The 20462-nt window shown below is 39.2% G+C and overlaps 1 long non-coding RNA gene across 1 annotated transcript in view; it reads left to right on the top strand.

The window, feature by feature from the left end:
• The window catches only part of LOC112978694 (uncharacterized), a 69597-nt gene extending 50093 nt beyond the window's left edge, over positions 1–19504 (top strand). Inside the window, exons 2-3 of the long non-coding RNA XR_010388718.1 lie at positions 2755–2816; positions 19424–19504. This is a non-coding gene — a long non-coding RNA (uncharacterized LOC112978694). The remainder of the gene's footprint in view (positions 1–2754; positions 2817–19423) is intronic.
• Positions 19505–20462: the final 958 nt, after the last annotated feature.

The raw sequence follows: 20462 nt of genomic DNA, 5'->3' as shown, positions 1-20462 counted from the left end.
GAAATTACTTGAGAATAAAATCACCATGTTTCAAGAACAAAAAATCCATAAGTAGAATTATTGTGGAGTGATGATAGTAACATATACCTCAATTTTCCTGTGTAAACAAGTCCATATTATGTTTTTCCTGATTAAAAATTATTTTCTATTATGATTTTGGTTTTGTTTTGCTTTTCTTAAAGTCACTGCTAGGTATAACTGTCAGCTATGCATTACCCTAATCTTAGTTTGATATAACTTTCCTATTATTTGATCAAATTTTAAAACAGCTGGAAACACATTGGTTTATAAATCATACCCTTATTAATTGAAGCTTCTTTTTTCTTTGAGCTACTACAACATGGCTCAAAGATGGGGGGGGGGGGGTCAGCAGTACATTTATGTGATACAATTTTTATGTGTCTTTGAATCTAAATAAAGTTTATAGTTACAAAAGCACTATGTAGAGTTAGTGTAACACATTTTCTTCACTCATTTTTCTCCAGTTGTTCAGTTTATTACACTGACATGTTACTTATAAATTAATTATAAATTCAGCTTTGTAGTTTCTGAATAGCGTCTATCTTAAAATAAGCAAGTTAACCCTTCATAGAATGAAGGTACTCAAACTCTGCTCAAGTCACTGGAGAGTCTTCTGCATAATACGGTACTGCTTACACCTGGGAGTAAGAGATTTCTTTTTGAGACTGAAGAAATTTGAAACTGGCCTGCAGTGTAGTTATGAATGCAAATGTCTTAAAAATGGAAGAAAAGAGGCAATAGGTACAGTTATTTTCATCTAGCTGTTAGGACGCGAGTAGAATGTGGAGCACAGAAGACATCTGATCTCTAGACTGCTTCCCTTTTTTATCCAGAGATGACCAGAGGAACAGGGTCTGGGATGCCAGATGTGCCTCTTGCAAGGGGAGAGACAGTCTTCCTCTCCTCTGCGCTTCTGACCTTGTGACTTTGCATTTCTGCATATACATTGACTCAGCTCCAGCAGGAGGCATGGGAAATTCTCAATAATCTGCTTGATGGAGAATTCTCTGGAAACATAGGAGATGAGGCGTCAAGGCCCCTCAAGTTGAAAACAGGAGCAAGTTTTCTGTGCAAGAGGTAGTTATGTGTATGGTGAGCAGGGTGTAAAGGCTGGGGGAGAACAATACTGACACTGTTGAACAAGTTGGGCAGAAGATCTCTCTTTCAAGACCTTCAGTGGGACCTGAATTAAATGTAACTTAGGCATTTATGATAAGAAGGCTGGATCACTCTTCTGAGGCCAGACATCAAGGAGCAGTGAGGGCCAACTGCTCCCTAAGGGGCAGTGAGCTAGGAGCTAAGAGGATACTACACCAGGCAGGGCTGTCCCACTGTCCCCAGTGAGGGAGCAGGACAGGCCGGGGGCTGGCAGCCAGGGTCAGCCAAGAGTCCCTGTTCACCAGCCAAGTCCATGGTGATGGGGCAGGTCAGAGTTCAAGCCAGGAATGCAAGTCAGCGAATCAAGGTCAGAATCAGGTCTGGTGCAGGTAACCAGGGTCAGACACAGTCCAGGGATCTCCTGGCAGGTCCACAGTGACAAGGCAGATCCAAGGTGAAGCTGGGAAGTCAGTCTGCAGGTCAGAGTCTAGATCAACAGGGCCAATGGTCAGGCAGGGGCATGGCTGTGATGCAGCTGGAGTTGAAGACAGGTACATCTACAATGTAGCTTGGGGCTGGACTGAAGGCTCTGTGCTGAACTGAAATAGGGCTCCTGGGCCCATAGGCAGAGGGTGTGGGAGGAGGCCCCAGATGAGGCCAGTCAGGGCCATTAGGGCCTATTAGTGCATTCAGGGCCAGATGCTTAAAACTGACTCACATTTGAACCAAAGATATGTGCTCCAACAAATGCATTGCTCCAAAATCTTTGCATCGTCCCAAGAGGAGTTCTCAGCATCCAGCCACTTGACCTCATTTCCTTACTTGTTCCGGAACATTTTCATAGGCTTGTGGGAGTCATCAAATGTTTCCAGTCCAGGGGTCAACTTATCATCTTCCCTTTGAAAAGCTGAGGGGAACAGATCAGAATGAAACGTATGCTTTGCCCTGAGTAGCATAAATTGAATGAATCTGTAGGTGTCATGGTTTTGTCAAACAAAAAGATTTCCTTTTTGGTCTCAGTGCAGGAATTCAGGCCATCTAACTATAGGCACCAAGCTCTGTGAAATTTTATGTACTAAATTCAATGTTCAGCTAAGTCAAGTCATGTGTCTGGGCAAGCCTAAGTCCCTGGAAGAGGTGGAATTAGAAACACATTCTGAAGCAGTGATTTATGGATCAATGGATATGTTGCACCATGGGCTGGCACAGTGGAGTAGGATGCTGGGAGTATCTGTGATGTTCATACTGGCTGGTGGGAACCGCTGATAATCGGTGGGCAATACAGACCTGGGAAGAGCAACGGTAAGGGAATTTATACCATTTGATTTCAAGCCTACTGAAAATCTGAAGTTAAAAGCATTCCACAGATGTTCAGTGGCCAATACCAGAAGACTTTGGTGCTTACTCTCTGAATGATAGCAAGCAGTATAGATGCATAAGGTTAGGCATTGCAAATCCCCTCTCCCCCAAGTCTCTCTAGACTCTGCTGAAGAATTCAGGGCAGAAACCTAACTTAGATGCTTTTAATCATTCTTTGGAGTGGTGTCTCTGGTGACTATGTCAGGTAACTTTGAGTTAGGTGATAGAAATACTGGCTACTTTGAAACTTTTCATACCTATAATTGTATGTTTTAGGGTACTGTATTCCTGTGTTTGGAACATTAATGGATTGCACTACTGAAGAACATCTAAATACTGTAAGTATCTACTCCTAGATACTAGAGTAGTACTCCATGTCTTTTTCTGGAGTTTCTTGCTTTGCCATCCAGTCTTTCATTTTCAGCTTCCATTCGGTCTTTCTTTTCAGAGTAGTGTAAGTTTCTTAATAGCCCCATGTGCCTTCTGAGTTTAAAATTTTTTATGTCAGTAACTTTTATTTCTTCACAAAAAAATCCATTTTGAAGCTCTGTGGAGTTTAGGGAGAGGCCTTCCATGCTCTTTAGGTTGTATTTAATTGTTGTCCCCATAAATCACATACTCTGTTTTGATGCAAAACACAGCAACAGAAGAGAATCTGACATTTTATGTAACTGACATGTCATTTATAAGTTCTCCATTAGACAAAACATTTGTTTAGATACTCTGTTATTCATTTATTTTCATGTCAACACCAAAACCAACTGCAGAAGTGAACAGAGATGAATAATAAGACAAACTGTTTTAGTATCAATGTACTCTGCCTAAGGCAATATACTGTGCAACTGGTGAAGAATGCTTATTTCCTTCCCAAAACCTCCGCTGAGAACCAGCTCTTATAAACAACCTCTTACTCTTTTGTCTTAAGGGACTATTTTCAGCTATCCCTATGACAAAATTTCAGTTGATATTTCACTTAAAAAATGTTAGGGTAAATTGGTAAATAATATCTATCAATTATGATTGTCTTCTCTGCTGTTGCATTATCTTTGCTGTGTCTGTCTACTGTTTTGGAATTGCTTTTCTCTGTGTAGTAAATAAAAAAGACAGCACACAGGAAATAAGGGATAATGGCTTCATTAGCTGACAGATATTACAATATAAGGCCTGTGAGTTATATGTATGAAAATATGATAGACATAACAAACCCAAATAAAATGGAAATTTTCATATTATCTATTCCAGCAGTAGCAATGTTTCTGTCCATAGAGGTGGTGCGAAGATATTTCTTGAAAAAAGTGGTAGCTAGGAAGAAGTTGAGGTTGCCACCAAAACATGTATACTCCTAAGTTACCTTTGGAAAAAAGGCAACCAGGCATAGTCTGCATGACTATTCATTCGTAGTAGAAGTAGCCCACTCCCCAAATACCATCTTTGATTGCCAGCTAGGAGCTCTCAGGGACTTCTGTGTGCACTTATGTTGCAGGTTCCTGCAGGTTCCAAGACCAGCATGATTGCAGGATCCAAGTATGTGGTAACACATGCATGATTCGAATGATTCACAGCTATGCAATACCTCTTTTGCTTTCTGGGAGCGCTGGACCTATACACATATAAACACTTAACATGGAATAAATTTTGTTGTATGATAAGGCATATGTCTCTCCCAATGTTGCTGACAGAAGACATGTGACTTTCCCAGCCAGAATGGTTGGATACCAGTGATCTAGTTTATTCCCTTTCAAAAATGAAGTAATTTTCTGAAAAATTAACTTTGAATAGATTAAGCTGCCCTATTTAAATGTTCTGAGTCTTGAAGTTTCCTATAATTTCTCTTGTAAACTATTCCATGTTTAAATAAGGTCTCTTAGTTAATTTTGCCTGAATTCCTACTCTCTTACTTCCATCCTACTCCTTCACTCAAATTATTCGTATCTTCCTAAATAATTGTGTTACAACTTCAGTGCTTAGGACTTTCAAATATTTATGTGATGTTATGTCTTCTCTGCTAAGCTCTATACCTTTTGACGTACACACATTCATTTTAAATCAACTACTATTAAAAACTAGGCCAATTTACTTACATTCCTATGAACTCCCTCCAATTTTTCAGTAAGTTCCAAGGACCAAGGTAGCTAAGACCTGGAAAACTCCATGAGATAAAAGGAAAAATAAAATTCCTTTTGGTACATACATAGTTTTCTAAACTTGCAGTAAATTTCCATTCCTTTATCATAACAAAGTCTTTGAAGCATTACTATTTGCTAGGTGTCTTCCTCACTCTGAACTGAATATCTGCCCTATGTTGAATTTATATTTTAGCATGATTCTCCTTTTCGCAGTACCCTTGTGTTAATTACTTGTATTCAGAGAGGCTTTAAAAAATTGGTATTTAGTATAATGCTTAGAAAATTTTGGTAAAATATTGCTTGCTGAAGGCCTGCCATAGCTGTTGAAAAAAGGTACACAAATAATGGAAATCTGGCAAAGTGTATTTTGGGGAATAGGGAAGTTAAACTGTCTTTCATAAAGAAATAAATAGGACCTTCAAACATTAAAAAAAGTAAAAGGAAGAAAAATAGAAAAAAAAAACCACGAAACCCCAAGTATGTAATAGTTTGGCAGTAGGCCGTTCACTTAAAATCTTAGCTTGTGTTTTCTGTATACTCAAAACTTATATTTACTTCATGACAAGTAGATACCAAAATGGACAATGTCTCACAGATACCCATGATAGACCAAAAGGGATGGAGGAAAAGAAAAAGGGGGAAAGGAGGAGTTTGAAAGTGTTAGGGCAAGTAAATGCAGGTTTATGATGCTATCAAAATATCATTAAGGATGCACACTGTTCAGTTTACAATGAGAGAGTCACATTTTTGATTCTGAAGATTGTTAGCTGCATTCTTGAGTGAGAGTAATGTGTCTGAGTGTTTTGGTGTATGAGTTCTGGCCTGATGGTATTCTTCTGCATGTAGCTGCTGAAATTACTACTTCTGTAGAACACTGATAAACATGCTGCTATTTCCTCCTCTTATTTTATTGTCTTAAAAATTAATTAAATTGACAAATTCTTACCATGAAAAATCTTCTGCAGCCATCTGACTTCTGCCTGAGTAAAAGAAAAATAATCCTTTTGCCAGTTTTTCATACGAAAAACCACCAACACTCAGAAGCACAGCTTTCCTCCACTTGCCTTTCCTTATGATGGCAGAAGGTTGAACAATCCCTTTAGTAACAGGCAGAGAATTTCCAGATTTTGGCCAGGTAAGAAACAGTCCAAGAATAGTTCACTCAGTCTTCTACTGGTTTATCCTGAAGTGTTATGTTTATTCTGGTTGGTTTATGAATCAGGGTGGGGACTGAGGGAGACAAATTGCCAAACTAATCCAACTTTCACAAGTCTATAGAGGCACGTGAGGTTCCTGCTTGTTATAAAATAATTGCTAATTTCGTATATATCTGGCAGTTCATGAAAAAAAAATTATCAAAGCTGGAGATAAACATTGAGAAACCTGCTGTGAAGGACACTATCAAAAACTCTCTGACTTGAGTAATTAACTTAAAGCATCTTCAAGATTTCTGACATAGCTTTGTTCAGCATTTAGCTGAATGTTATCTTGGGTCAGTTTTTGGGTTGCTATTTAATATGGATTTGTTTTTCTATATATGTATTTTTTAAGTATTTATAAGAATCTCAGTTGTTAAAGTTCTGTTTGGTTTTGATAATGGTTGATTAGATAGAATATATAGATAGGGATTTCTCCTAAAATCAGTTGGGACCATGGGGTTGCAGGGAGCATTCCACAGAATGATCATAGGAGGTCATTACAGGATTGGATTCATATTAGAATGTTTCCTATTGATGTATCCATTAGAGTCAAATGGAGAGAAGTTTCCATGAATAATTTATTTGAATTTACACACGAATCTGTGTTGATCATCCCAAATGATCAATAAATGTGATATTTCAAATATTTCGAACCTATCCATAGAACACAAGAAAGGCATTTTTCAAATCATAAAGTCAAGACATATGTGACTTTTATGCCTGGAAAAATGCCTTCTCTGATTAAATAAACTACTCTTTGAGGGTTTTTAATGCATGTACATATGCACATATTTTATTCCGTATAGTATAGAAAAGTCAACAAAGGAGGTGAGCTTCTCCAGCTGGAGGGATCTGTCTACTTTTTAAAGTAGATATGCAATAGATAGGACTTCCCAACTGCTTCTGGTAGATTGTGGTGGCTATGTCCTTTTACCAGATGTGATCTTTTTTTTGATCATTGAGGACAGGTACATAAGTGATCATAAGGGAGTCTAGTATTTGGAATACAATGATAGATTAGTTATGCCTAAAAATAATGTGGAAATTATGAAATGCAGATAACTAATATTTGGAATTACTCGGATTAGGGTGTGATAGGTTCTCTGCATCACCATGAGTCCTTCAGACAAGACTGAACGTCTTTCTAAGAATGATAGATTCAGGACAAACAGAAGTTAAGCAAACTATATACTAGTTATTGTTCAAGCCCTTTGGCCTGTACATTTTAAGAGTTCAGACTGCATGATCACAATGGCTTTTCTTGACTTCCTAGATCTACACCAGTATAGGAAAGAAAAGGTGGGTTTCCCAACAAGCGAAGATTTCAAGTGTTAGGTATTATATGGATTAAGTAGAAAAACAGTGACTAAAAATCATAAATGCAGTGGCAATAATGAGGACTCCTTAAAGAAAATTAGATTTCTAAATTCTCTCCTTAAGTTAGAAGTGTTAAATTCTACCATTGCGAGTGCCCATTTTTGGGCATAAGCAACTATAACAGCTACTGCTCTCTTTCACTCACAATAGGACTGCTTTTTGCAGGTTTTCCTATATTCTTTTTCCTCTTTCCTCATATCAACTGTTTTCCATGTACCCAAGAAAAGGGTTGATATTGCCTCAGCGGTAGTTTTGGCATGGCGTTAACTTGTGGTATGAATTGGTGGCTTTGTTGAATTGTTTTCCCCTTTGCCAATAAAATGCCAAGTGATTTCCTACCCTATCCAATTGTTTTACAAAAAATGGACTAATGTGTGGTTACATTTGTTTTCCAGAATGTGACTCCCTTTTCAGAGTGTGCTGGCTCTACTGCTGGGATGCTTTTTTACGGTTTGAACCATAAATTTCCATTGAAATCAATGGAAAAGTTCCCATTTCTTTACTGAAAGTAATTTTGTAGTCTCACTTGCTAATATGCTGAATTTTATCTGTAAATTAGAATCCAGGTGCCAAATCTCGGTACTGGATCTGCAGCTCCGCTGAAGTCGCCAGAGGCATGTGGATTCAGTACCAGCTGAGAATCTCTGCCTCTTGCTTTTCTTCATCGCACTCTCCCAAATATTTTCTTTGTGAATCTGGTTTCCAGCGCTAAGCTCTGTCTTTAACCAGCTATTCACTCTGTGCAAAAAGAAGGAAGGAATTTTTTAAATGAATGTACTTAGAGTTTGATATGGTGTCAAATTGATACTAGGAAGAAGTCTATAGCTTACCTCACCTGCTATCCCAGCTGGGCTTGTTGTCTATCTGCCAGGATTTTTCTCTTTTTTTTTTTTAATAAAAGGAGGCAAAGAAAATGGAAATAAAAATCACAGCTATCAGAACAATAAGAAGCAAAAATTCAATGCATGCATATATTAAATGCTGTTGTGCCTAAAAGTTAACCTTCCTTAGGCAAAAAAGGCAAAGTGGTAAAAGGCTGAACTTGACCCGACAGACTGTATACACCTTATCTGGCAATATTAACATGCACTTGAAAGTTATTAGTGCTCCAAACCTTTCAATACCAAAGTGTGCCCTAAATGTTATTTGATACTAGATGTTACATAAATCTGTATTTTCATTACTAAGCAACTTTAGGATATGTAGTGTGTGTTTGAAAAAAGACATGGTAATAACTCACTAATAATGGGTGCCATGTGGGGGGAAAAAGGCAATATTACCTACCTAAGAAATATAAAACATGGTTTATATTTTCAGCAGTTTGAGAATGAAATGAAAACAGAATATTTGGTGCACCTGTAAAAACATATTTGATCATAATGGCAAGTACAGCATTCTTAGTGTGGGATTCATATTTCATAACTCATGTTCAAACAAGAAAAATGATTATAATGTTAAGTATTTCCTGAGTTTATTTTGATGGATGGCAGAATAAGTATCTTTTACTCATTAAAATACAGATTGGTATAATTTAATAAATGAATTTAATACACAGATGTTCAAGGCTGTTTGAGCAGAGTGCATATTAATCAACTTCTCTATAACTGATCCTCTTTTTTATTTTTTAAAAGATATTTGCAGGAGCCAAAAGTTTATTAGATCTGTATGATCTTGGTCTGGTATCAGATATCAAGTATGTTGTTTGAATCATGTCAGGTGATCAAAGTGCTTCTTTTTGATTGATGAATCCATAAACACCAAACTATTTGAGTGGTCATTGCTTTTGCATCTGTTTGAGACACTGACACATCCCTTGAAAAAAGGGCCAGAATTTTAAAGAGTGACTTGCAACACTGGCAACTTCACTTCTGGGTGCCCTGCAGAAGACCAGTCTTTAGACAGTATTAAGCACTGCAGTTTGAAAAGCTGTTTCAAGATAGGTACTTCCAAAATAAGACTGCCAGAATCATTTGTCATGTATAAGAATTGTAACCAACAAATGCAGGGCCTAATTTTACCTTTGTTTATGTATGTTTTTGTTTTAATGGCTTCCATAGAATTGCACTGGCTTTATACTCACATAAATGAGAAAAGACTAGGACTGTCATTTTTTAAAGAATGCATTATGGCAATATGTGGACCCGCAAAGTACCCAAATGAGCTTATAGGCAGTGTTTGCAGAAAAGACTACATCTCAGAGAAATCTTGGCCTAAGGTACACAAAAGCACTATCTTTAACTCACTTACAGGAGCCTGGCCTCCTGTATAGGTTCGATGGCTTTGGGAAGGTAACTGAGCACCCTGCCTAGGGAAGGTGGGTACAGGGCAATAAGGACACCTGTATGCAGCACTCTGAGCTGCCTTTGCTTGTCAAATGCTGAACACCTGGATGTTTCTGAAATTAGTAACAGAAATCCTTTCCTTCAGGATCTGTGCTTTGGTTGTCCTTTTTTTTTTTTTTTTTTTTTTTTTTTTTTTTTTTTGGTAAAAGATTAGAATAGCTCTCTTTTTGTTCTGGAGACAAAGATGTGTGCATAGTGCAGACCACTGCAGTGTGGAGATCTGAGGGAATTCACATCCATGCTCCTCCTCCCCTGAAAAGTGACTTAAAAAAATGATGTGCTGGGCAATTCTGCAGTGGGGATGGTTTAATTTGTGCTACTTTGCATACAGAACATCAAACCTTCTCATGCTGAGAAGGATCATAAGTGAGCACGATCCCTTACAGTCACATATGAGTGAGTCCTGCATTCCAGTCCTCTGAGGATCTGTGTGTTGACTTTCTTTAGTGCCTCGTGCATGGAAATGTGAGCATGTGAGGAGGTACTGACACCCAGTTAGTGGCTCTCAAAGTCTAACTATACTTTGATTTTTTCTTCACTCACTGGAGAGGAAATGTGATGTGAAGAAGTGACTGCCCTAAATTAGTTGAAAGCTTAGTAAACAGGGAATTTGCCCAGATTTCCCATACTCTGAATGTGAGCTTTTGCCACTGAGCATTTGCGTAGGAGCAGAGGAGTTCTTCCACTCTGTTCTTTAAAGAAAAGTTTTGATGTGCAATATTTTGACTGGATTCCTGTCTTGTAGGTGAGCTCTGAGCTTACATCTCAGCTTGTAAATTTAACAGTGCTAGGACCAGCTCATTGGCCTGCAGGCCAGCTGGCATAGTCTTGCCATGTCCTCATATTAAACAGGATGGTCAAATGCAAACTGTCTGTTGGGAATATTTCTTGGCTTCTGCTAACTTCCTGACTGTGCCCAGGAATTTGGGAGAAGGCTGGTTGGCCTGGGCAAAACGTGTGCCAGGGACTGCTCTAATAAATTCACAGTATAGCTAATTGAGAGCCATGCCTATGCCCTCGTGCTGTTTAAAGAACTAGTATAGATACAACCATATCGATCCTTCTGGATTAAACACTGCAGGTAAGTCTCACTGGCAAATAAATACCTGATTTATGAAAGCCATTTGAGGAGAGGTGTGAGAGAGTCACATATGTGTTTACTCTGTTGGTTCAAGGCCCTTCCTGGGCAGGTGCAGAAGCTGAATACTAGGCAAACGGAAAAGCAGCACCGCTGAGCATTGCCAGGGTTACAGAGCATCTGTGCAGGCTCCAAATTTCAGTGCAAATGTTGTAGGCACCTATGTACGCTGGTGACTTTTGATCACAGAGAACAAACAGTTCACTCCAGGCTTTATTGTGAGGGCGAAACACCAGACTACAAGTAGAATACAAGTGAAAACAAAGAAACATGTAGTTTTAACATCATTTATCAGGCCATGTTGAAGTCTTGACTCTACTGTAATGTCGAATACAACCAGCTAACTCACCTGAGAGTGGCAATGATTTGTCTTTCTCTGGATTTTGCCACATGCCACTTAATTAGAGAAAAGCTCACTGCTCTTCCTAGTGACAGTGTGGTCTTAGACGTATTCCTTGTGATCAGTTAAAGCACCTGGGAAGAGGACAGTAAGTGCAAGTATTAGCTGGTCACAGAAGTTTCCATTCAGGTGGAAAAACTGGTACCAAGGTGGGCCCTATGGGAAGCACACTGAGGATTCACTGACTTCTGTGTTTGTCCCTGCTCTGCTCCTACCTATTTACCAGAACATCCGGGAGGAGATAGTGCAGCAGTGGCTCTGCCTGAGTTCACCGTGAGCCTGCTGGTGAGCAGGATGCCTTGACCAATTTCTACACAGATTCTTAAATCTTTCTGAACTGGCAATGCCTGCTTCTTCACTGCCCAACACCTTGTAACCATTCGCACCCGTACAAAGTGAGCGTAAAAACTGCCAGTCCAGATGGCAACACTTCTCACCTACTTTGCCCAAATTTTAAAGCCTACACAAGCTTCAGGGCAGCAGGAAATCATGCTGATAGACTTTTTCCATTTCCACTGTGACTAACTGTAAGGTACATGGTTCCACTTCCCCAAAAGGGGAGGGAGGTGGGAGGATTATGGGGAAAGGCTTCTTTGAGGCAAGCTTTTCATCTCTAATAGTCAACAGGAAAAGCACAACTTTACTTTGTTTCTCAGATACCTTAGCCATGATATCATGATGATAAGAAGTTTGCCTTAATGTCTACTTCTGCAATGTATCAGCCAGATAATCAGTTTCTGCTCCAAGAATTTTAACAAGAGGTTTGTGGTCTGCAATCAGAACAGCTCCTTCCAATGTAAAGATTCATGGAATGTCCTCATTCCAAAATAAAACAGTCAGGGGGTGAGTCTTGTTTCATGTGTTTCATGAAAGTGGAAGCAATTAGCTTCTTTGTTCCATTATTATTTTAGGTGAGAAGCATCTATACCTACAGCTGAAGCATCATGAACAAAGGGGAAAGAAGGGGAAATGTAAATCTTTTTTTTCAAATCTCTGTAACTTCTTAGTTTCATTAAATAGCATGTCTCAGTTTTCAGTCCCAAACTGTCCAGGTAACTTTTTTGTCATTGGCTTTATTGATGTAGATAAATCAGAGAAAAGCACAGTGTAATACTTCACAATATCTAACAAGAATCTTTGTCAATGTATTTTTTGGCACAGTGTTTTTTGTCATAAGCTATCTTTCTCTGGAAGTAGTTTTTAGTCTCACACATCACTTTCATGGCCCAGTCAGTTGCTTGTGGCTGGAAGAAGTTTTATTTGTCCTTTTTCTTACCTTTTCCACATTTTGCTAGCTATTTCACTGCCAATTCCAGGCCTCTCAAGTGTATTTTCTCGCTTGCATTTGAATGAAAATCTCTCTCCACTGATCTCTTGCATACTTGGGTTATTATAAATTGAGATGTTGCTGGTACACCAGCCATGTGCTGCTATTCCAGAAAACAACCTCACACATGTTGCCAGTGATGTTTATCAAGACCCCGGTTCCTATCCCATCTGCTGGTAAGCCTGAGACAGACCTACATTTGTGAACTTCTGTTCCCCATTTAGTAATGGAAACATTCTTTAAAGACTTCTGAATAGGGCCAGGGAATAATAGTTGCATATGCCACAAGTCACATCATTCTGAACTTTTACTTGACTGCAGGATGTGACCTTCTTTGCTTCAGAAGGAGACATTCTTTGGGATCATCCTAGGAGATCCAACCCCCAGTTTTAACAACCATTTTTTTTTACCACATAGACATTTTTACCCTTTTCTCCAAGTCTGATGCTCTAGCTGTAGCTATATTAACTGAAGAATATGTGGCCACTCACTATACCATGAATCATGTATAAAATATTTCACTAAGGTATATTTACACAAAAGCACAGCACACACATTCAAGGACAAAGGTTCTCTGATTACTTGCCGAGTTTCAAACTGACCAGTTAATGTTTCTGTTCTACTTGCAGAAGAACTTAGCTGTTGATGAACATTACATTGCCTTCCTCATCCTTCTTCTCTTAACATTAATATAACTTAGAGAAATTACAAGCACACTTGCCATAACTGACCTACCTATCATATGTTTATGTAAATGGGTGCCCACTTCTGTTATTTAAAAAGACATAGGCTTTAATGAAGGCCTCTTCAGTCTTGCTGGCATCAATGAGTTATGAACTGCCCACATGGTGCTGTCTTCCTTTGGAGAGCAAGCAGTGTTGTGCTATTACAAACGGGCTAGTATCACGTTTTGAAGACTCATCTGTAGTTCTTATACATGGGGCTCAGAAATCTGGATGCTTTTGGCAACTTTTTTAATCTCACCCAATAAGCAATCCACTAAGAAATCTCTCTCTGTGTATTATTTCTTGAGGAATCAACTCAGAGATTTTTTTATAAGGATAATAAAATCTGAGGCAAGTTGAATGGTGAGGCCCAAGGGTTAGTTTTCTAGTAGCTTCCCCATCTTATGTTCCTTTGGCACTCCTGCTCTTGCAACAACAGATATCAGGTGCCTCACTTAAGAACTGCTTACTACAGCAATAATCACTGATCTTCACAGTGAGAACTGCAGTACTGAGCCAAAGTCGTAGGTGCCAACTCCACCATATTTGGCAGAAAATCTTTATGCATCATCTAGAGTCCTGCTGCTTTTTTGGACGTTAGTCTAGGAATTCCAGGCAATTGCCAAGCTTGTTGGAGAAGCTGCAATAGCTCCAGTGAAACTGCCCTCTACTCAGATATCCTGAGCAAATGGCCACTGCAGAGGTACAAATTCACTCCACATTTGTCTAATGGATTAGATGTGTTAGGCTGCCTGTGCAAGTGCAGCAAAACTGTAGCACATTGAACTCCCTGGCTATGTCTGTACTAGGAAATTAATCAGTGTCAAGGAACATTTCTGAGGACTGGAGCTGGGATGTCCCTACTGCCAAAGTGTTACATGGTATCTGGCGTTGCTAGGACTCAGGCCAACTGGAAGCAGCCTCACCATAACCTCCTGGTGCTACAAGTGAGCTTATGTACATGGCTGAGAGGGAGCTGGCACAGAGGGCAGCACTGATACAGCCCCACTCCTTTGGGGATGGGGTTAGTATGCCCACATGGTGGAAGTGGGCTGCACACATGAAGCATTCGGGATCAGTATTAACTTCTTTGTCTCTGCAGCAAACGCTATGGGCACACAGAGAAAAAGGGTGCTCTTTTCTGACCAGGAGCAAAGTCCACAGGAAGAGGAAGCTCAGACGTAAGAACTGAAGTTGTCTCACATGGGGCATGTATAAGGACACTGGAGCAATGTGCAGACGCCCAAGCTAGCACCTATGCCATCTGCTGTGTGTGCATCATACATAGCCCCAGGCAAACCAAGCAGATCAGATCCAGCAGCAGGGTATTAGAGGGTATTAGAGCTGTGTGCAATTCCTGCCTCTGAGACACAGGGCTTATCCCCGAGTCTGGGAGATTTCTGTCTTGCAGCCTATTGCATAAGAAAGACATGTCCTAAGGTTAGCATGGATCCCAAAATCAGTGGGAAGTTGGTCCTGAAAACTGCTGATAGATGGACTTCTTATTATCAAACTTGCTACAACTAGGCTGTACATGCACACACCGTACATGTTCTGCCACAGACCTCAGAATGAAAATTGATCAAATACCCAAATACCAGAAAGAGGTATCTTCACTATTAAGAATTCCTTATAGTTTTGACAAATTGCAGGAGTCATCTTTAGGCAGGAGACTTAACTGTGGCTAAACCTGTAAATATCTTCTCTATCCAGTGAAGAAAAAGAAAAGACAAGTTATTAAAAATTACCTTTTGGGTTTTGTCCACCTTGATTATACAAGCTTTAAGTCTTACTTCTGTTGCAATTATAGCAGTATTATTGTAGCGACGAGTGAATAATGACCTCATTACAAGAGAAAGGGAGCAGGGCTAGGCACGGTTCCCCAGGTGTCTGGAAACTTGCCCTGTGCTTGTGCTACAGTCAGACTTTATAGCAGAAGTTAAAATTGGGGTGTAGTTAAGACACACAGACGATGCTTTATAACATGTTGCATTTTGTTTTATTTCTGATCAAATCATAAAGAGAAGTTCTTACTTCTGCTTTAGTGCTCTGCTTTTTTCTATCAATCATTGCTATCTATAATTCTAACGAGCTTTTTTGAGAAAACTTCCCAAAGTTTGTGTACGTTATCTGCCAAAGATTATTGGTTAACCTCTACCTCAGTTTTCTTTCATTTAGAGACTGAGTTTGAGTTTCCACCTGCTTCTCCTGACAGCCATCCAACAAAAAGCTAGATAGATTAATGCATATGTTAGTACATTGCTGTGAAAATAGTAGATTTTTTTTAGCTTGGCACGTCAGAAAACATGTAAGGGAAATAATTTTGAGTGAGGGCAGTTTAAATTATTTTGATTTTTATTCAGACAGAAAATTTGAAAATATTTTGAATCAAAAGATGCTTTGTTTCACTGAAAATTAATTGTTTTGACTTCTAGCACATTTAACATTTTGACATTTGAAAAAATACATTTGAAATACATTTCAAAACTAAAAGTCACTTCAAATGGGAAACCAGAAATCTTTCAACATCTGGGTATTTTCCCGTTCTTTTTTGTTAATGAACAATTTGTTGAAATAGAGCAGCATTCATAAAATGTCCAGTCTCTCTGGACCTACATTTTTCACAGAAAAAAAAAAATGCCATGCTCTATTAATTTATCTAGTCAGAGGAAAAAGGAAAAAAAACAAAAGCAAAACCCAAAACAAAGTGAAGGCCATGTAGGAAACTCTTGCAGACTTTCTTGCCCTTAGTTTCACATTTTTCTTCTCCTCCTGACAGCCCCTTCTCACCCGCTAATTGTATAGAAAGGGAAGGAAGTGGTATATGTTCCTTTCCAAATTAGGTGGTAACTAGTTGGTCGCATATTTGATACTTGGAATGGTTTTAGAGGGAACTGGTATTTCTTTTTTCAGAAATGTGTATTTCAGCTCCTGGATTTCTGACATGTGTTGTGTTCTGCCATATTTTGTTACATCTTGCCAGACGCGGCCTTATGACATAACACAACATGACTTTGGGTAGCCACTCGTAACTGGAAGAGTTACACAGATGGCTAGAACAGACTCTTTTTTGCATTTCCTTTTGAAGGTTATTAGCAAAAAGGTAAGTCAGTATGACACTGAAATAAAAATCCACTAATTAAGATTACATAATAACTTTGAACAAAGCGATGTTTGCTGAATATTTCTCTGGAGAAAAGAAATGAACAATAAATATTGTATCAAAACAGGCTAAATGGAAGATGCTATCAATCACCTTTAATTTTAGCTGTAGTGACAAATCTGACTGTTTAACTGATCTCATCAGAATTCAATCCAGAATCGGTCTTATATTTTTGAAGTAATATAGTAAGATTCAGAATTACACAGATGATCCAGATGCTCATCATTTTTAGGGACATATTTAATTGAACAGTAGCATCCTTCAGTACAGAGATATAGCAGTTTATTAATTTATTTCCCAAATTGTATCCTATGTGTTTAACATACATCATACATTTTTCATTTTATTAAAACAGGTCAGCTTCATAAGCTAAATAAACAGTCTTTAACAGATGGCTGCTAATGAGTTGCAGATCAAGTTTGGGTTTTTTTCCCTTTAAGATTGGGGAAAATCTGAGTCAAGTGAAAGAACGTGTCATCTGCAACCGCACCCGCTGCAAATTAGCAGCGCACGCATAAGCCGCTCTCTTAAATCAGATACAACGGCTGGTTTTGAAGCCCCGGCTGGGTCCTCACTGCAAGTTGGGGGTGTGATCCCGGCTTGGGGGGGATGTGCTGGAGGGCTGACACGGCCCCGCGCTCCCTGGCTTCCCGGCAGCGAGGGCAGCCACGGCAGCCCTCCTGCCCAGACTAGCAGCTACCGAAACGAGCTTGAGCAGGTCTCTGCAGGTCAGCCACACTTTTTGATTGCCATACTGACTTTGATTGACAGACCAATTGCCAGCCAGGCTCTCTACTTTCTGGCATAAATTTGGAAGGACACTGAGCCATGCCTACATCACGTCTGGCTAACTATGTCTTAGCCACAAATGAAGTTAGCTCAGAGGTACCTATTTAAACTCCTCAAAGCAAATTCATTCAGAATTAAAAGCTAAATTCTAGTCAGTAGGCAATTGGTTTTTTGACACGCTGTCTATATGAAAGCTGCATCATGTGATTTTTTTTTCTATACTGCAGTGTTGGTATTACGTGTGTTTTTAAGCCTGAACTTTGAAGTTTCACATTTCAAGGCTTACTAGCTCATTAGGCATTTCATAGTATTATACAATGTAGTAACAGAATGCATGTGATTTCAATATATAACACACACACCTAAATGTGTATTATATCTGCAAAAGCTCCCTCTTCCTGAGCAAAAGACACATAATAAATAGATCATTCTGCATATGAAGGCATATGAATTTCCTGAGCCAAGACGGTGTTCCTTTTGCACCTACGCAGATTTCATAGAATAAAGCTCTGCTGGAATTTGCCTGAAAATAACAGGGGGCAAATTAAATTTTCAAATGGAATCCAGAACAATAGTAATATTTCCTGAAAGGCTACTAATTCTAGTGAAGCTATTTCAAAGGCCACATTCTTTGCAGGTCGCTATGGAAGGCTAGCTCATATTATAAAATGATAGCACCCTTTTGTGTTTTGAGCTCTCTGTTACACCTGCTGTGTCCACTTTTTTTTTTGGTTTTCAGTTCTGCTTGGTCTAGCACAGGCTGGTGCTAGTTAAATAGAAAGCTGCAATATAAAAGAATCTGCCTCATATCTCAGTGATTTTTTTTCTTCTTTTTGACTGTGTCTAAACATGCAATTAACTTCTCATAAGACATAAAATAACAACAGTGAAAGCCAAAATTACTAGCTGGTATTATTCCATGTGTTAAATTACCAGAACACTGAAGCTAAAGATGGGAAACACCCTATAAAATAACTCATTATGAACAGCGCTGGTTTTCTCTTCTTGTTATTTCGGGTATGCACATCCCTTTGAAAAATGTAATTTGGTTAAGAGGGACAATGCACCCACTCTTGTGCTGAGAGCTACAAGCAAAGGGCCTGTTTCAATCCTAAAATAATTTCAGATGAACTAGTAGGGAGTAGGCTCTAGAGCTATTTTCTGTTTATTTGGGTTTCTCTGAATACGCCTATACACCTCAATCACACTTCTAAATAAGCAAGTTTGGGTCCTGATGAGGATCCTGTGGCTGTGTGCAAAATCTGCTCATAACATCTGTAAATACTCGGAGGGTAAATCCAAGCTGAACTCCATCTTCTGTGGCTAAACTGGTATCAGAAAAGTTTGGATTACATCAGAGCAATAAATCTGCTCAGTTTTAATTACTTTTTCCAGTGTTTTTCCACAGAAGCTTCTTCATTCACGCTAAATAAAAAACTTGTTGCTTTTTTCCTCTAATGAGACTTGTCTGGTCTTTTAAGCCCTACCTCAACTGTCTAAAACACCCTCATGCACCTGACGGATGTGTCTTTGGGCCTCCTAATCTGCAGTGTTGGTATTCTTGCAGCTACAGAAGGGGATGAGGGAGAGAACTGAGGGGGAGCACAGTTCAGATGTGACATTCTTCTCATATTAGAAGAAATCAAAGGAACAAGAAAAGCAGAACTGAACCATTTTCAGGGCACCTGAGATATACTGAGATTTTGAATAGTGATGATATAAAAACAAGTGAAAGGGCATGGGGAGAAACAATATAGACAGTGCTTGAGGCAGGTAGAGATGCCTGTGAAGAAACAGTGCTGAAAGATACAGAAAATTAGTTTTCTCAAAAAAAGAGAAAACGAATAGATCTTCTCTGTGTTTTCTCCTCAGTGCTGCTCTGAATATTATATTCAGTTCTGAGAACAGCTTTGTCAAGAAAATATTGATAACCTGGAGAAAAATAATGCAGGATTCTCTGGGAAGAGCTAATATAGAGCCCAAGTTTCTTATGGATGGATTGTGTCCCTCTCTGTTCATCACCTGTCCATTGCAATTATCTTGGATTCTCCCTTCATTTGATCGGTGATCACCTCCCCACCTATTACCTTTGCAGCACCTCCCATTCCCTGCCTCTGTCTGTGCCTGGCTTTTTCCCAGCCAGCAAGAAAACATGCCCATTCTCATGCTGAAGCCTTTCCCACAGTGGTCAGACTAACAGGATCTTTCTCCTCTACTTAGCCCCTGATTTCTGCAAAACTCCAGAGTGAAGAGTAACCTCCATAAAGACCAAATTTGGCCCATGGGTTCACATGTTTTTAAGGGAAGACTGACAGATAAACAGACAAATATTGCAATCATGGTACTTTCGTTTGTTTAGGAAACCAGGCTGAAAAACAGTTAGAAGCCACAAAGGATTGATTTATGAGAAAAGATGATCACCGTGGTATTTGCTATTATGAGGTAAGTCTTTCCCCCTCTTTCTCTGTGGTTTTGACCAAAAATTCCATTCTGGACCCGAGAAACCTTTCCCAACAGAAGTCTGTAAAAACTTGTATGTTCCCATGAAACATGTCAGTTTTGAAGACTGCCATTTTTCCGATGAAAAAATACTTTCTTGAAACTCTTGACTGGCTGTAGTGACCACATAAGCTGTAATAATTTGTACTTACAATCCAGGCAGACTGGAAGAGCAGAAAATGTGAGACCAAGCAGCATCCACCCAAGCTAGAATAACACTAAGAGGAATTATCAGTCCTTTTGACATAGTATAGTGCTTTCTATCAGCTGGGACTAGGAGAACTTTCATCTACTAACAGTAGATGTATAGTTTCAGGTTCCTGTGCATAGGATAAATAAGCTTATTTTGCCTCACTTCAGGATAAAAAGGCCTGAAAAGTCCACATTTACTTTGAGGAGAAATCTCACAGTGACAGGATTTTTCCACCACTTTTCTTGGAGAAAATCTCTTAAAACTTCAGTGAACAAACTCTAATGCTTCTTTTCTTCTTAGGGTAGCACCTCATTGCCCGTGTTAAGATCAGCATTTTTCAGCGCAAGTGATGGCATTGGAATCTGTCCCTGAACGGGGAATTCAGTCACTCTTATCAGTGAATCCACTTCCAAGAATGTTTGCTGGGGAAGTGAGGTCAAGTCCTTGCTGTACAAGGTGATTGGCTATAATTTAGCAAAGGAAATCCTTTCCATTTGTGTGTGCTTGCTTGTTTGTTTGTTTGTTTTAGATAAAACTGTTAGAGTTTAGCCAAAAAGCCCTGTGCTTAGCTTGTCCAGATTGTTTGCTTTGCTAAAAGGTTGCAGTCCAACCCCTGCAAAGCAATAATTAGAGAGCTTTGCTTTTTATTGTTGCATTTAAGTGTTCCTGGAGCAGTGGCTGCTCTGCTGGAGGAGAGGGAGCGGAT

This window comes from Dromaius novaehollandiae, chromosome 3 (genome assembly GCF_036370855.1).
Source record: "Dromaius novaehollandiae isolate bDroNov1 chromosome 3, bDroNov1.hap1, whole genome shotgun sequence".
NCBI classification, from domain to species: domain Eukaryota; kingdom Metazoa; phylum Chordata; class Aves; order Casuariiformes; family Dromaiidae; genus Dromaius; species Dromaius novaehollandiae.
The sequence above is the reverse complement of the archived record's forward strand: the minus strand, read 5'-3'. Positions and strand labels throughout refer to the sequence as shown.